Below are 17,989 nucleotides of genomic sequence, written 5' to 3'. Positions count from 1 at the left end.
TAATTAATTTGAGCCCCGTCTGGGCAAACTCCAATCAAAGTGTACAAATATTAGAAAGCGTATCCGCGCGCGTGCAAACCCGGGTCTCTCCCAACCAATTACCGCACTCCCCTCCTCGCCCCGGACGCGACGATCGCACGCGCGGATAACGAAAATTCTCCTACCATTCGATATTATCGCACGACGCTTAAGCTGTTTTTTTTCCTCAGTTGCTGCGGAAAGCTCGCGGAAATGGCTTTACCCTCTAACATATCTTGATCTTCTTCGTACGCTTTTTCTCTCGAGATACGCGTTGTCGCGCGACCATTTCGACGGTTAAAGGGCAACAAAATGCATTTAAAGCTGCTGGAAATGCAGCTCGTCCTCGAGGTCATACGTTGAAACTGCTCTCTGTATAAAATTGAAATTTGCGAAAGGGGACGTTAGACAACAAATTTTTTGAGCAATTAAGTAAGAAATTAATTTTTTGCTTGGACTAAATAATTTTTTATATATTTTCATACCTTATTATTTCGTGTTTAATTAGCTCAATTTATTTTTTACAATTTTACAATTTTACGATTTGAAAAGATATGTAATAAATAATTCTACACGTGTCAGATCAATTGTAAAATAATTACATTTTTCAAAAATCTCGAATATATTATTTAAAGCAGGATAATTTTACTCTGCAAAGATTGATTTTACCGATCACTATTATTCAATTAATACCATCTCATTATAAAGTTACACCAAGTGACGCGAAGGCAATAGACTTTTAATTTTGATGCAATTAATACGCTGAAAAAATCCACAGAGCATTTACATGCCGCCTAATTAACAAAGAAAAAGCGGAATGGGTATCGACAGCTCGCGGGCAAAGTGTTAAAGCGCGGTCGCAGAATCTCCCGAGGAATTCGCCGCGGCAGATCGAATTAATTAAAATTCGCCGTGTGGTCCTGCACCACCGGTGATCCTCTTTGCCGGAGATATTTCGACGGTAATGATCGTTAATTACAGCATCGACTTGCCGCTTATTAAGCTCGGTGCCGCGCTTTAATTAGCCGCACGTGCCCTCCTTCGAGCCCGTCCGCTCGTGGAAACGGCACGGTGCAGATATCCTCGAAAGAGAGATGTCACGTGCTGCCAGCCGCGACTGATCGATCGTATCGTATCGGTTCGCCGCGTTGATAAGAGCGTGACGAAACGTTTTTCTAAACGGGCTGGGAGCGTGCCTGTTTCCGAGGAGATAAAGCCGAATCTCTGACCGGATATGAGAAGATAAAGAAGGATCACTATATTCAACGATATCGAAAAATATCATATTTCATATATCTCACTACATTTCCCAAACTATTTGGAGTTTATTTTCCCTTATCAATTTGATGAGATTTTTATTAAATTTTCTTCTCAAAAGTTCTGATAGAACACAATCACGAAATAATCAATTTTACATCTGAACAGAATTTAATTTCCACAAACATAGGTCATGCTAATATATATTGCATTAACTGAAACTAAAATAACTGATATCACAAGTTTGAAAGATTTAAAGAAAGTACTATGTATCCTCTATGTCTCTGTGTGTAAATGTAACCTGATAAAATTATATTGGAGCTAGAGATAGAAGATACTGATGTAATTATAACTTTGACCCAATATATACGTATGTACCGAGGATAAAGACGGTGCTGCGAGATATGGCGAATCGCGAACACGGCGAAGTTATCGTCTTTGCGTGGTCGTTCTAATATCGTAAGGGTCCGAGTTAGCCCAGAAAGGTAAGCCCTTAAGAAACCAGGACCCTTCTTCATACATCATCAGGAATGACGGAGCATGTAACGCGCGTGACATAGTCTAAAGCGACGTGACGTAATGCGACGGGACGTTCAGTACAGAGAGTCATCGTTCATCATTCGCATAATACGAGTGTGATACGACGCTGCTATTATCGTCTTTCCCACATTACTGATCCCAAAACCATCATCTGGCGAAATGATACAGCGTGACGCAAACGTTCTCCAGAAATTCGTTATTTACTTTTGACGATGTGAACAAAGTTGCCATAAAGAAATGAAGAAAAAGATAAAACATAAAACATAAACTATAAAGTTTTTGCAAATATTCTTGTTTACAAATTTTCAAATGTAAATATGTACGAACGTTAAATTATTCACAAATTTATTCGCAAAAATATTATTTTGTTATATTTCTATTCTTACCATATATATTACTTTCGCAAAAATGTTTCGAACCGAATAATAAAAGTGTTCATATTTTTAAAACGCAATTTTTTGAAAAGTTTATTTTTTTTCGCTTCTTTGAGTTCTTTGTTACGGTAGTCAATTAGAAACATTCTGTCTCCAAAAAAATTTCCAATTAAAAATTGTAACAACTAGCCGCACCTTCCTCTACGTAAAATGTATCGTTGTGTCTACCGAACAACGGCATTCGTTTGACCATTGGCCGTTCGCTTTTTTACGGAATAACGTAGCAACGATCGATCTCCCGTCACCATCTGTTCGCCGTCACGTTGTTGCAAAGTATCGACAAACAAACCATTCATTGATTGTATCCTCCCAAATAATAACGCGATAATTCGATTTCTTGCGGCGAGATCGGCATTTTTGCGCTGACTAAATCAAAGAGAGCGACAAATTTGCGCATTGTGACGTAACATTCATTCGCACATATACATATAAAAACCTAGTTACACTTTTATAGGTAAATGTAGAATATTGAATGTGAATTATATAAATGTATATGCACGTCGATAAATTTAAAATATCCGATTATCGGATATTATAAATTTATTTCACTTCCTTTTTCTCATAAATCTTTGAATAAAACTTTCCTAAGATACGAAACGTATACCGCAAATTATGATTCTTACGAGACCGAGAAGCGAGAAAAGATGACACGCGAGATAATTATATGCGCGCGAATGCAGTGTCTCGGTGCATCAATGCAAATTACGGCCATCTCCATCGCCGTCGCGACGCTTCTTCTCACACTCATTGGGGACAGCTCTTAATTTCTCTCTTTTGTCCCCTCATCATTCGTGCACAATGGCGGAAAGTTCGAGAAACGCTGTCGTAGACAATGCGCGGCGAAGGATTCATATTTTCTGATGCACATTGCACCAACGAGAAGAAAAGAGAGCGAGAGAATAAAGATCGTCGTGGAAGGAGAGAGAGAGAGAGAGATATAGACACCGGCGCATAGATAAAGGCAAAGAGCGAGGGGAAAGGTAAAAAAAAAAAAAAAGGATAGGAAGAGAAAGGTGAATGTGAAGAAGAAAAAAAATGGAAGCTCGGCGCTGTGCGAAAGTCGCTTCGGCTGGCGAAACTTTGGAATATGGAGACGCAGGAGCCGATATCGAGGAATCACGCGGCCGATATAGGGAGAGGGAGGCCGCGGGGTATATGCAAATATTTTTCCAGCACCCACACGGAAAACCGGGGCCCCCTTTTGCCCGCCTCGCCTTTCGCGCGCCTACCTACCTACCTCCTCCCCATCTATCGTATATACCTGCCTCCCCCTCCCCTTCCTACCCTCCTCGTGTCGCTTTTTTGCTTTCTATCGCGCGCTTTTCACGCCACTCTTTTTCTTTCCCTTCTTCTCGCTTTCTCTCGCCGCGTGTGTAAAAAATGAAGGCGAGAATCGCTAGTCGTCGTGCTCGTTTTATATCGAGCCTCGCCTTATTCCCGCATCTTCCTCTCGCGTTTCCGGGTTCGCGCTTTGGAAGGGAACCCGATGGTATTCATCGCGGTGTTATCCGCTATGCATTGTGTTACTTGAATGCCTAGTAAATGTGAACAGTGGCACTGTAATATCTAAGATGTCTATTTCTCGTGTTTGCGAGATAAACGAGTCGTCCCGGCTAATTTCAGTAAAATATGGTATTATTATATATAATGTAGAATTTTAACAATTTTTTTTGTCAAGAAAAATATAACAATAATATTTTAAGAATTGTTAAGATGTGTTAAGTGTTATGTACAAAAAGTGCTTTTATTCCGTCATCTTTACAGATAAAAATTCTTTTAGATTTTACATTTCACGTATCTGAATTATATTTTTTTTTCTCTGGTTAATATCGGCAATATTCTTGCTTCTATATCGAATGCAAAGTAAACGTGAATCTTTAAAGTCTACATTCGAGAGACGGAAAAAGGGAGGAAAAAAAATGTTAAAAACGGGGAACGAGGGCAACGTGACGCGACGGGATCGGTGGCGGATATGAAGACACCTCGGAAATCCCTGGAGAGAACGTCGACTGGAAAAGTGGCTGTTTTACGAACGCCATGGAGTGCCAGAAGTCGTTGACGGAGGAAAGCGAAGAAAGAAAGGAAAAGAAAAGAAGTACTCGAAAAAGTAGAAGTATGGAAGTTATCCTGTTGCGTTAGCTAACGCAACCGCGCCTGCAGCAGGCCAGGGTACCATGGGAGGGATTTTCCACGACGTGTTCCAAACACGTTTGCGGGATCAGGTACAATGGCCGGTGGCCGTTAAGGAAAGATCTTGGACGAGACTAGCGTTATTCGCGGTAATCGACGATGCGTACGTGCGCGCGTTTATAAAACAGCCAACGCGTTTCCATTTTGGCCCAATCCTTTTTTAAAGGCTCAGAAAAGACTTCGAAACGGACGAGAATTTACGATAGAATGGAAAAATTCGTTGTCAAATGTATGTATAAGCTACATATATAAAGCATTATCGGTCATTGATCTTTCTTCAAAATGTGAATGTAATCGATCGATATCTTTTTTTCAAAATCTTGCTATTTCTAATGATAAATATTTCAGTACTATATACCTAAGAATTCTTTTAAAATATGAATTCGGTTGAAGCGTGATTATTAAATAAATGCTATGGTTTCAGCTGTTACTAGCCCGCAAGAAAATTTAATTTCTTGAAACCTTTTAATTTTTTCATCTGTCCAACATACAAAGACTAAAAACTACTAGAGCGCAATAAATTAATAATGCTTTAAATTCAATAGAATATTTTTTTATTTTTAATCAATGTAGAGTTACAAAAATTAAAATGCTACACATATGACATCTCGGACATTCGCGTCTCTTTTTTTAAATAAAAAGAAGAAAAAAACACCGAGTGTCCGAAATGTCACAATTGTAACGTTTCAATTTGTAACTCCACATCCGACCAGCAAACGGAAAAATATTCTTCTGAAAAAAAAAGAGAATTAAGCTTTATTATCCATCCGCGCAGATATTGTCTCAAGAAATGATAGATGGAAGCATGAAAAATATGTTTGGGCAGTTCAACAAATAAAACCGCTGCTGTTAAAATTTTAGCAAAACAAATACGATACATTAACTTTGAAATAAAAATTAACTTTTCACAGTTAAAAGTTAAATCTATAACTTGCTTTCTATCCACGCAATTTATCTATAATATATATTAAATAACTTTTTCTCTGATATATAAAAATTAATATCAATAATTATAAATTCTGAACGAGGAAAAGAAAGATATGTGAAAAAAAAAAATCGAATCACGTAGATTATTTCTTCCCTCTTTATAAATGTTTAAATTATTAATTAAAAAATTTTGTATACTGTATTACACATCGTACTTCTTCGCTAATTTGAGGGTGATTAATTAACCCTTCCGAATGTCCCAAGTTCCACCAATCGTCTCGCCCATCTTGACCAAATTAAAGTGGATTTAATGCCGGCGAGTGGAATAAGAGAAAATAAGAGGCTTCGATTATCGCCGCATGGCCCGCCATTGTTTGTCGTATGGAGGGGTTGGCGAAGACGAGAGGCCGGAAAGAGGCGGAACGCACGAGAAGAAAAAGAGAGAACCGAAGAATGAATTCATTGAGTAACGAGGGCGTATTCCTGCATGCGATCGTTCGACGTTTTAATTAAACGTCTGCGGTAACGCGTGCGATGTTTACGCAGCTTATTATAACACCTCATCTGTCGGTAAACATCCACTTACAGATGCAACGGCTTTACTACGAGGATATTACGATGCCGAAGTTGCCGAGCAAGGAAATAAAATCCGTTTATGATATACGTGAAATTTTCCTGTTTGCGCGTTTTTTGCGACGCCGGCGCTTAGCCGGCAACTTTTAATCGAAGCACGATGAACTTTACGATTATATAACGGAAATGACTGACCATATTGCGGACGCGATAATCTGCTTACTTGAACTTTTAATGAAACTCGGCCATTTAATTCTCGCGTTGACTATCTCGCGTCGAGTTTGGAGCTTCTAATATCTTTAACATGTTTCCTGGTCGCTTACGCAAAGTAACTCCATTTCACGGTCTTTCGAACGACGTCGGATTTCGTGATTTACGTCAAGTCGTATTATCGACGTTCTTCGACGATCGGGCGAAGGAAGCTTGAGAGTTCTTTCAAAGTGTTCAGAGGTAGTTTTTTTCGGGTCGAAACGGAAGTGGCAGAATTTCGGTAGGAACGTGCGGGATGTGCAGTTCCAGCAAATCGTTGGCGAGATATAATAGAGAGCAAAGGAGAGAGGGAGAGAACAAGAGGGAAAACGCCGCGCCGTGTCGTGTCGTCTACCCGGGCCAGGGATGAAGTTTGTCTTCGTAAGAAAGAGTAGTCGAGGGCACGAGCACAGGAGGATCGCGAGTAACAGGATTTTCGGATTAGGGTAACACGGTCCTGGTAATTGTTCCCTTGTCTCGGTTCAATCCCAAGAAGAGAGATTCGGAAAAAAAGGCTTTGAAACCTTCGGCTCTTCGCGGCCAAATAAAACCTGCCGCCCTGCCCGTTCTCGCCCTGATGATTTTATGTTCAATTAACCCTCTGATATATCTTGGCAACGATTCGCCGAAGAGACTGAGTATAAATCGTCAATTTTGCATCTCTAATGAAAGAAATAATGTTTTTCTCTTTCTTAATTACAGTGTATAACGTTAATCTTCTTTTGTCAAGTATTAAATGCCATAGAAAAAAATTTTAAGCGATTCTAAATTGTTTTACTCCTCTCTCACTTTCTGTATAACTATATAAATAATATAAAAAAATTGCTACATTTTAATAATAATATTAATATTTCATTAATAATATATAATAATATTAATAATAATTTTTAATAATATTTCTCATAAAATATTGTATCTACTAATTTAGGATACATGTACTTTTTCTATAAACAACGCGATTCATACACACTAAGAAAAGATATCATTCAAAAATAAAAACTATCAATAAAAAGTTACTTGATGAGATGCGTTTAATTAAAGGAGATGACCACAATATTTATTACAATATCTGATACAAAACATTCTTCAATTACAAAAAATGATTATGAGTGCACATTCAACGATTTTTGCTGCATGCTTGATCCGACATAAACAGCAATCATCATAATTTATCGAGGAAGAGTTTTTTGCCAAAAGCATAGTGTTCCGTATATAACCGATTTACAACTAGCAAATTGCTTTCTTCATTCGACCGTACGTTCGCCTCTTTCGTCCTCTCGTATGGTATCCTAACGTATCTGAAAGCTCTTTACGGATAGTTCGATATCCCACCTGTCGTCCACTCCATCTTTTCCCGCCCTTTTACATCGTACTATTAACTGTTTTTTCCTCACTCATTTCGTAGCGCGTACGGAACTGATGCGAGCGGCCTCCCTCATTAAGAGCGTTTTAAATCGAGCGTAATCGATATTCAATCGAACGTCTCTTCTTCCGTGGAACGTCTTCGCCACGTGGACAGGTGATGATACCGGGAAGAAGGCGAACGAGGAAAAAATAATGGAGATATAGCGCGAGCTGAGGTGAGCAAAAGACGGAAAGAAACGGCTGTATGCGACTCGAGAGGAACGCAGAGAGAAAAATGAGAAAAAGAGGAAACGGTACTTCGAGATCGAACAAAGAGTGCTCGAGGGGTACTCTGGGAGTACCAGACGGAAAAGTGGCTGTTTTACGAACACAACGGGTGTGTTGGAATTCGTCGTGCGAGACACACAATGTAACGATTCGAGGGAAAGAAGTTCGAGGTAGACGGCAAGGATATCGGGACAGCCTGGTCTTGTTGTCCCGTTTAATACCTTTGGAGGTGACGAGAAAAGCTCGCCGAAGCTCCTCCGGGTCCTCTTCTTGGCTCGAATAACCGGGTTTAAATGTTACCTATCGATAAAAGTTGATAACTTCGCATTGGTACCAAAACATAAAACCTATGAGAAAGATAGTTTTTTTTATAATTTTTTACAAATTTTTCAATTATTAGAAATAAAATATTATTTTATTTTTTACAAATTTAACTTCTATTTTTTAATTTAATTTAATTTTTAGTGATTTTTGCTGTCCAACATAAAATTAAAAATAAAATTTAAAATTTAGGAACGCTTAAGTCATGTAGGAATAAAGTTAAAAATGTTTGTCTTTCTGCTCGAATAATGATTTGCCCAAAGAGGTTCTTATTGTTATAAGAAACTTTCATCTATCAGCCTCGTATTTAATTACAAAATACGTATGTATTAGTGAAAAGTTCACGCGTTCACGCCTCCTTACAAATCAGATGCTTAATTTTCGCCATAAGCAAGCTATCACCGCCAGCGCCTTTTCCCTGCGGATTTTCCCGCGGATCGATCGTATGCCGTCTCGTCGTCATCGCCGAATGATTTGTTTTATTCGTCTCTCTCCCTCTCTCCTTCTCTGTCTCTGAAATATATATATAGAGCCAGCCACCCGATCCCGGCCAGAAATCGGCGCTCCGTACAGGACGCCTCGCACAATGGCCAGGCCGCTGACAATGGCATCGTTAGCGATGGCCTCGGGCTCCACTCTCTCTATTCCTCCGCCTGCGAGTGCACCGGGGTGTCGTGTACAGGATGCCCCAGAAATCGCGCACCGCCCCGCGCTTATATTTCTCCTCGAAATTAGAGTTGAAGTTTCTTTGGCAAAAATTTCCAAGAATCAGACATATATAAGCTATTCTTTTTAATTTTCAAAATCGATTGCTTCGAGACAATCTTTTAATCGCAATCTTTATTAAAATAAAAATTACTTGAAATTTATTGGAGTTAACTGTAAAATGTAGATTTATGATTTGCAGTATATTGCTGATTATTTTTTTTCTTGATATTCCTCGTTGACGTTGATAATATTTATTTATCAATTTAATATTGAATAACATAAACGATCTCTGAAACATCCTGTATATGTCTCTATTACTCTCTATGCTTCCCTTCTGTCTTCGTTGCGCAACAATGCGAAATGCAAACGATCGGTTCTAAGGACACGTACACACTGGCAAACTTAAAAGAAATAATCTTAATATAAATAAATACAATTTACATATATTACAACTAAAGTCAAACATATGTACATATATAATTTCAAAAAATTTAAATAAAATAATTATATTTCCTTTTTCCATTTACCTTCTGTATTTAAAATAAAATTAATATCTCGTTTTAGAAATACATAGAGAGAAAAAAGGGATAAATATAATTGAAAAGACGTGATTCAATATGTGTGCACGCAGCTTAAAACCGACGCGCGCGCGATGCAGAGTCGCTTAGTGTCGACACTAATCGAACTCCCTCCCTCTCTTCTGTTCTATCTGTTCACTGCGAGCAGCGATATCGTAATGATCTTCTCGCGACGCGCCCAATTTCTTTCCGGTACAGCCTGTATTCGCAGCCTCTCGAACAATACGCATTCTCATTTTCACGCAAAATGCGAATGCGTATAGATTCGGCCGTTCGTTTCTCATTAACCAACCCGATGGAATGAGACAATCGATTGTACGACTCGAAACTCGTTGGTAAACTACTAAATGTAGATTAAAGATGCACATATCGGTAATAATAATATTTAAAATATTTAATAAATTTACCGTTTTATGTGCTGAATAATATTAATAAATATGTTTGTATTGTGCGCGCAATTATTCTTATTAATCTAATCCATAATTAATATCACATTCTATCTCATCAATTAATCTATTCGTTAATTATAACTTAATCAGGCTATTGTTGTTAATTTTAAATGGAAAGTATGCACCATTTAAAATTATTAACTAAATGCAGAATATTAGAGTAATAAAGTCATTCTATTAACTCAATGTCTATATTAATACGTCATCATATAACTAATTAAAGCTGTTTAAATATGTTATCTATATGTATACAAGTTGTTTAATTATATCAATGAAAAAATGTTAAAAAAAAATTAAAAAATAATATTGAATTTATGGAACGTATGTCAAAAGATTATTGCAATCCGTGAACAATTTCAGTACCGAATTTACGGAATCTGGCAAAGAATTCGACGCACCGCGCACCGATCAAATGCACGGGACGCGATCGAGTTTATCTGAACTTCTTGAAAGAACCATGAAATCACCTGACAAAGGAGAGATTGATGGCACGAATTCTTCAAAAGTATGTACAATCTATTCGACAATCTGTTTTTTATAGAGCTACCTTTTAGAGAGAGGCGTAAAATGAGCATTCTTTTATCGATAATCGATTTAACTCGAGATTTTATTATAGATTATTATTTGAATATCACCTAAATATGACAAAAAAGTTTATCTATCTCAGAAAATAGAATATAGTTGATAATACAATGTATGAAAAAATATTTAAGTATAACGATAAACGACGCGATATATTGTTTGTTGTTTTAATTTGATGTTTTAATAAAATTACTTCGATCCGATAAGGGAGGATATTTGTACATTTACATGTACGAATTAATGATAACACGTGGCTCGTGATAAATAGCTAATGATCGGCTACATTGACACACCGTTCTCGTTGTCTATTTTAATTTAGTGTTTTTATTCGCCCGCGCATGCTGAAAGCGCCAGCATCCCGGCGTTAATTAATACTAATATGGCCGAGCCTCATTAACGGCAACGTTCATTAAATATTCACACCGCGCAGACGACAGCCTGTATCCCGGCCGCATCGATTCAATCGCATTGTGATGATGCATACGGCGAAATGAAAACTTGCCGTCGCGTCTGATACCTTTCATCCACTTTTCCCTTCGCGTCGCGACAGTGATTCAAGCACGTTACAAACGCGACGAGATTCTTTCTGTTTTAAAAGAGAAAGAGAGAGAGGGGAGGGGGGAGGGAGAGGGGGAGAGAGAGAGAGAGAGAATGGGAGAAACAAAGTGGCGTTCCATTTTTTTTCTCGATTTTTTCACACAGCTGTAAAAATTCTTTCATCATTATCTCTAAAAAAAAATGTGTCGAAAATTCCAAGAGAAAATCATATTTGAGATATTTCTGTACGTTATTTATAATGATATTAATAATAATTATTTGTTCAAAGTGAAATAATTAACAAGCTCTATTAAAGACATGGCGATAAAGTCATCTTTGAGTTTTTAAACCTCTTTTATATTTCTTCTAATTATAATAATTATTTTTTATCGTGTAAATAAGATATTTCACAGAAAAATTATATTAAAAGAGAATCTTGTCAGACAAGTACAGTTTTTTTTTTTTTTTCAATTTTAAGCTTGAACTACAGTGGTGAAGAGAATCATGGTCAAATGTCCGTCAGTCTCAAGCTTGGTATTTCTGACCTGCGCGAACTTGTGCTCGACTAAGTTTCGCTTAAATCAGCGGAAGGATACATTATGTTAGCCGATGGAAGATTATCTCCTTGCCGTTAAAGTCAGCGCATTCCGAGCGCCACCAGATGAAGGGATTTAATGGGATTGCGAACGCAAAGATATCTCTGTGTCCATGTAAAAGGCTTTGAGTGTGTTGATAGGTTAAAAGGATTAAGGTGAGTTGAGCGTGATTCAGCGCGACAAACTGAGATACTTCTGTTAAGCCACCCTCGCGAAAACGCGACACAAAATTTGCAAAAAAAAAAAAAAAACGCGCCGGTCAAAAGGGCGTGTAAATAAAAATAAGAGACGGAAGAAAGAGAATAAGAAGAGCAGGAGAAGGAAGAAGAGAAGGAGGAGGAGGAGGAGGAGGATGAGGAAGAGAAGGAAGGCGGCGTATTTTCGAGTGGTGGTATCCCGGACTCAAACATGTAAATTACGCCGGAAAATATCATGTAAATGCGATTTGCTGCGGCGGCGACGGCCAGAAAACTTTCAGCTCCAAAGCGGTCTGAATTAATTTAGCGGGGTGTAACGCGCGCGCCGCGAGTACTTAACGCGACTTTGGCCCGATGCATCCGCGTTGCAACGTCATCGTTGAAATGTTTCGTGTTTGAGAGATTATTCTGGTTTTCGGAATAAATATGTACCTCTCGGCGTGCATGCGTTAAATTTTGCGTACGATTATGTACGTACACGTGATGAGAGCTTATTATAAATTGTTCAATGTTTGACGTTAAATAACTCCCCACCGTATGTATGTTATAATTGCGGTTAAAAAAAATCGATTTATATTAAAGAGAGAGAAAGAGATTAGTTGAAAACGTTTTGAAAAGATATTCTCGTTCAATATCGACTTTTTTTTTCCGAGATTTTAAATATTGTATGCGCAATTTCTTTGCTACTGTTTTCAAACTTTTCACGCTATATATCCCTCGGCAATCTCGAGGAATCTCGTCTCTCGACGTATAACGTTATACGACACGTACTCCATTTCACTATGTAGATTTTCGTACCTTGGATCAAAGGCGTGCGTGAAAAATAAACACGACCGCGCGACTATTAATTTACGAAATAATGCGGGAGACGCGAAAGACCTTGAGCATTTTTGAGGCGAAACCTACCGAGGTGTAATTTTCAAAAGCAATAATGAATCGATTTCGTTTTGCTCGTTTTCTGCAACAGGATTGTATTCACTCGAGTTTATCCGCCGAGTATATACACGCATACAATGCGCATAAAGGATCTCTTACAAAGGCTGCCACATATACGGGTATTTAACTCGATTAAGAGTATAATCATTAATCTCGCTGCTGTTAATTCTATCTCACGCTCGTGCTGTGCAACGTGTTCCGCGTGTTTCACGTTATAAGAATGCGAAATGACGCATTCGTGATCTACCGTGTTTATTTTGATATTCGTTAGCCGCATACTCTGATTTTTTTATATAGAATATATTCTGTAACACTGTAGGAGATATATCTCTCAAGAGAGGTTAATTATCTAATTGAAAATGCATATCGATCAACACACATATACACACATGTTAGCAGATCTAATTTCTCGATGTTTGCCGATAAATTTGTAACAACCTTGAATTGATGTTGCATATAAAATAACCTTAGATAGGAAAACGTCTAACTTAATTAAAATTGTTATTGATTGTGCAAACTTGCTTTGTCAAAAAACACGATACTGTTTAAATAGATTTATATGCGAAAATCGGAATGATACAGCTTACCTGTTAAATAATTGAATAAATTTCCGATTTAGATGCTCCATTTTAACCGATCAAATATTGTTGACCTCTTTATGGTTTTAGGATCGCAATTAAATCGAAGATAGTGTTTCTGGCACGTGCTCTATTACTAGCGAGTTCTATTACGTTCGCCCTAAAAGAGGTTAACTTTTTTGGTAACCGATTCAATTATTAATAAGCTATCGGCCGCTGAATACAAATGGCAAAATTGAATTTATATCTACGAAGCGTGTCGAGTTAATCTTGTGGTACAATCGATTCTCTTCGTGTTAGAAGACATAAGTAAAATATATTAAATAATTTTTTTTACTTTTATCATTTTTTTCTTTCCGACCGCGTGATGAAATTTAATTAATCAGACTTTACCTTTCTGAAATATATGCTTGCGCAATTACGCGAATAATTGTTCGACAATTTTGAAAGACAATAGGGGAAAGAGATTTGAGATACGTAAGCATCCCCCTCCCCCTGCCTCCGGCAATACTCTCTCGATCGTACGTTCTATTCCCCCCTCGTGTGGCGGATCAAACGCGCCTTTCGCTCGCCGGCTAATGCAAATTTCACGTGTTCCAGAAGCATCGATCGCTTAATTAATCTGTACCGACGTAAACGTGGAGGGCGGCTGCTGGTGGCGCGACTCTCCCCCGCGGCGCGGCGGTTTTCCAATGAAATCGAATTTTGCGAGTAATCTCGGGCGTCTCGCGAAGAGAGTTCATGCGCCCAATCGAATAGCCACGCCAGCGAGAAAGCGAACGAGAGGGAAATTCCATGATATATATCTATACATATATATAGGAAAATATATATATAAGCGAAATCGATCAGAGAATACTACAGCTAAAGTATAAAAAATGGAATGACGAAATAAAAAGGGGAAACAAAAGGAAGAATTTTGTTTGATATTTATATGCTGTGTGCGATGTAAGCTTTAGCGAATATTAAGCCGCTACAAGATAATACGTGCCGTATTCGTAATGAACATGCTCGAATATGGCTACGCTGTAACTAGGGAGATAGTGGAAAAGAGAGAGAGAGAGAGAGAGAGAGAGAGAGAGAGAGAGAGAAAGAGAGAGACAGAAGACAAAGTACACGAGTGTGAGGCGAGAGAACGAAAGAGACAGAAATGCGAATAACCGGCGAGATGGAGAGAGAGAGAGAGAGAAAGAGACAGAGAAATAGAGAAAGCGAATAAAAGGAGTTGGTTCTTTTTTTTGTCTTTTGTTTAACGAAGCAACTTCTGAGCGACACCACGCGCCACTAACTACGTACACCGGTAAACGAGAGATTCGTCGGCACCGCGTCGAATCCGGACGTCGGTTAACGTCACAACTCTCGGCTCTCGCACTACATGTAATTCGGTCCAACAACGATATCCGTCGATCGATCGATAATACGCACGTTTCCTCGCCTGTCCTTCGTATCGGCGAAAACAAGTTCGCGACGATAAGGGAAGCACGTAGTTGAAATCCGTCGTCCGCCGGCAAAAAAAGAGAGATACGCTCTCTTTGTCTCTCCACTTCTCCTTCCTTCCTTCTCTCTCTCTCTCTCTCTCTCTCTCTCGCTCGATCTATTAACAAGGAGAGATGTACTACGCTACTTACGGTTCGTAGTTTTCATGTTCCAGTCTTCTACGGCGGCAACACACGTCCGAGTCTTCTAACGCTTTTTCTGCTCGCCGGCAACGGGAGATAACTGCATCGTGTCCATCCCGCGAGTACGAGATGCGCTTCGTCGTCGCCGATTATATCGCACGACATTGGTCCACCCGATACAATGTAACCGATACGCTCCTCTTGGACGAACTGAGCTCTCCCCCCCTCGCGCCGGCCTTATATAGCACCCCCACCCCTCTAACGTTCCCCTGACGTTCCCCCACCGCCGCGGTGGCCGCTGCGCGCGAGACAACGCCGTGGGGATGTGGATCCCGTGGTGGTCCACCGAGGATCCAGAATTCCCCTCGCGTCCTTTCTCGCCCTCGACGAGCGAGGGGTGGGCGAGAAGGGGGGAAGAGACCGCGCATTCTCGCCCCTGTTCGCTGAGAGAGTCTACTATCTATCTCTCTCGGCCTGTCTCTCCGAGTGTTCTTTATCCGTCTGTCCTTCTCTTTCTTTCTTTCTCTCCTTCTCTCTCTCTCTCTCTCTCTCGCGTAGCTGCTCCTTTTTTGCAACTGACGTTTGTTAAGATGACTTTCATTATCATAGCTACCGCTCGCCACTCTGGTTCTCGCGTGCCACGTCGCTATTCTCATTTTCATTATTTTTATTCGCGCCAATTTTGCGTACTTATTATATGTAGTATTTGTCGCGTTTATATCTGTCTATAGATTTCTCTCGCTTCTCCTATTGTCGTTTCTTGAGACGACTCTTGTTATTCAAACAGTTGACAAGCCGCATATTTATTCTCTCCGCTATGACTTTAACTGGCAAGTACAATAATATTATGATTACGCCAGGTTTATATACAGCCATAAAGTGAGATTTTCGTAGCTCTTGTTTCAGGATCTCGTACGCTTTTCTCTCTCTCTCTCTCTCTCTCTCTCTCTCTCTCTCCCTCTCTCTCGTTTCACTCTGTTAATTATCTAAAGCGAACGCTGTTCAAACTCTTCATTGACGTGTAATATTATATGGCTCATTATAGTACTATATTATATTACTTTAGCTTATCAATTTGTAAAATATCAGCATCAAAAAGCTATTATTGGCATTTAACGCTTCAATTGTTTTCCGTATCAAAACAATTTCTCAAACGCTGCTTATTTCTGTTTTATGTGTATGCGCATGCTTTACATTATTTTACTTAAAATCATGTGTTATATGTACTATATATTAAAATGTATGTTTTTATAACCCAATAAACTCTCGCGATAGACTCGACGTGGGTTTTGCATACGCGAAACTTAATAAAGTTCGGAAACGTTATTTCGCATTATTAATAAACTATCACTCCTTGCGCTTCCTAACTTTCTCTCGCTTTCCACTCACCCTCTTCATCCCCATCATTTCTTCGTCGCTCTTTCTCTTCGTTGCATCCGTTTAACTCTCTTTCTCTCTCTCTCTCTCTCTCTTTCTCTCTCTCTCTCTCTCTCTCTCTCTCTCTCTCTCTCTCTCTCTCTCTCTCTCTCTCTCCATCTCCATCTCCATCTACTACTCTTTCTTCAGTCTACTCGCTCGCTCTCCTCTCGTCTCTGCGTTTCGCTCTCTCATTTCCATCCTCCCGTTCAGCCCCTCAACGTCGACCCTTCACGTCTCTCACTCATCCTTTCCCCTCTCGATTCCTTCTCTCTCTCTCTCTCTCTTTTGCATTGCGTCCCAAATGACAATGCGAAAACTTCGTGGCTCAAAATCCCGCGCGGCTCACCGGACGGAGCTTTTCCATGCTTTCTCTCTCTCTCTTTCGTTCTCTCTCTTTCTCAGACGGTAGCAAACCGGAGCGGATGCAGAGCGGAACATGCCGAGAGAGAGAGAGAGAGAGAGAGAGAGAAAGAGAGAGAGAGACCTTACGTGTCACGCCAGGAATGTCCCTCGGGGTCAAACCCGCCGCCCGAGGGGCAGCGACGACGAAGGGCGGCTGTAATAGACGCCTGTATACTCGGATTATCCACGATAAATATTTACGCGCTCTCGCGCGCGATTCGCCACCTCAAAAGCGCAACGCGGCGAACGGAAGAGCTTCCGCTTTATTAACAATGATCGGGTATCGCACCCCCAGACACAATTTTTATGCTTTCCAAAATATTGGGAATAAAATGTTAAAATTGGTAATTTTTTTTTTCCTCTTTGTAATTTTCTGCGATATCTCCGGATAAATTTCTTTCGCGATTTCTTTCTACGGCCTAAAGTTTACTAATTTCTGGTTAATTTTTAATTTTCAGCTGTTGATCCGCACAGTTTTGTTTCCTATTCAACAGCCCGTCCGTGAACGGATTTTGCGGATCCGAATGTAGATATTGCAGTGCGCAGTAATTGAAATAGTTTGTCTTTTCATGATACCTGCGTTTGTTTGCGTTAATTATTATGTCATTGATATATTAATTTCTCTACAACGTCCCAACGCGTAACTTATGTATAATGTCATTAAAATAATTATAACATATTTTATGGTATTTACACGCGCGATGATAGTAATTTATATAAACCATAAATTTATGTTGAAAGGAATATAGAGTTAATAACGGATTTATTGGTTGCATTAGTCATCTTTTAATAGTCGAACACACGGTTTTTCCAAGCGACTAAATATATACAAATGCATAAGTTCGCTATAAAAGAAACAGTATTGTGTATAAATCTCGATATATATACCGTCCATTCGCATAAATCAGTCGCGGCGACATTAAAAATGTGCGAAACTTTGGAAATCGCGCTTTCACGAAAGAACACGCACGCGCGAATCTCTCGGGACATTCTCGGGCAGACGTTCGAACTTTCCGCGCTTTTACTCCTCCTTCTTCCACGGCCTACTCGTAATTCATGTGTAGCCGACCACACATCATACACTTGACGCGCATAAATATCATTATCTCCAGCAGGCCGCGTAACTCGATTTAGAGAGCCTTCTTCCCTCCCGTTTTTCGCTGCCCTAGAGAGCATCTCGCTTTGTCCCACATATGTCGAAAGAGATTTATTTTTCATTTCAATTTTAAAAGATTAAAGAATGCAAG

General features: G+C 39.4%; 1 long non-coding RNA gene across 3 annotated transcripts in view; it reads right to left on the bottom strand.

Annotated features, from left to right (window-relative positions):
* LOC140663204 (uncharacterized) overlaps positions 1-15,118 on the bottom strand; it is a 68,635-nt gene extending 53,517 nt beyond the window's left edge. For all 3 annotated transcript variants that reach the window (XR_012046239.1, XR_012046238.1, XR_012046240.1), the window contains exon 1: positions 14,931-15,118. This is a non-coding gene — a long non-coding RNA (uncharacterized lncRNA). The remainder of the gene's footprint in view (positions 1-14,930) is intronic.
* Positions 15,119-17,989: the final 2,871 nt, after the last annotated feature.

The sequence above is a fragment of the Anoplolepis gracilipes genome, chromosome 2, assembly GCF_047496725.1.
Source record: "Anoplolepis gracilipes chromosome 2, ASM4749672v1, whole genome shotgun sequence".
Lineage (NCBI taxonomy): Eukaryota > Metazoa > Arthropoda > Insecta > Hymenoptera > Formicidae > Anoplolepis > Anoplolepis gracilipes.
The sequence above is the reverse complement of the archived record's forward strand: the minus strand, read 5'-3'. Positions and strand labels throughout refer to the sequence as shown.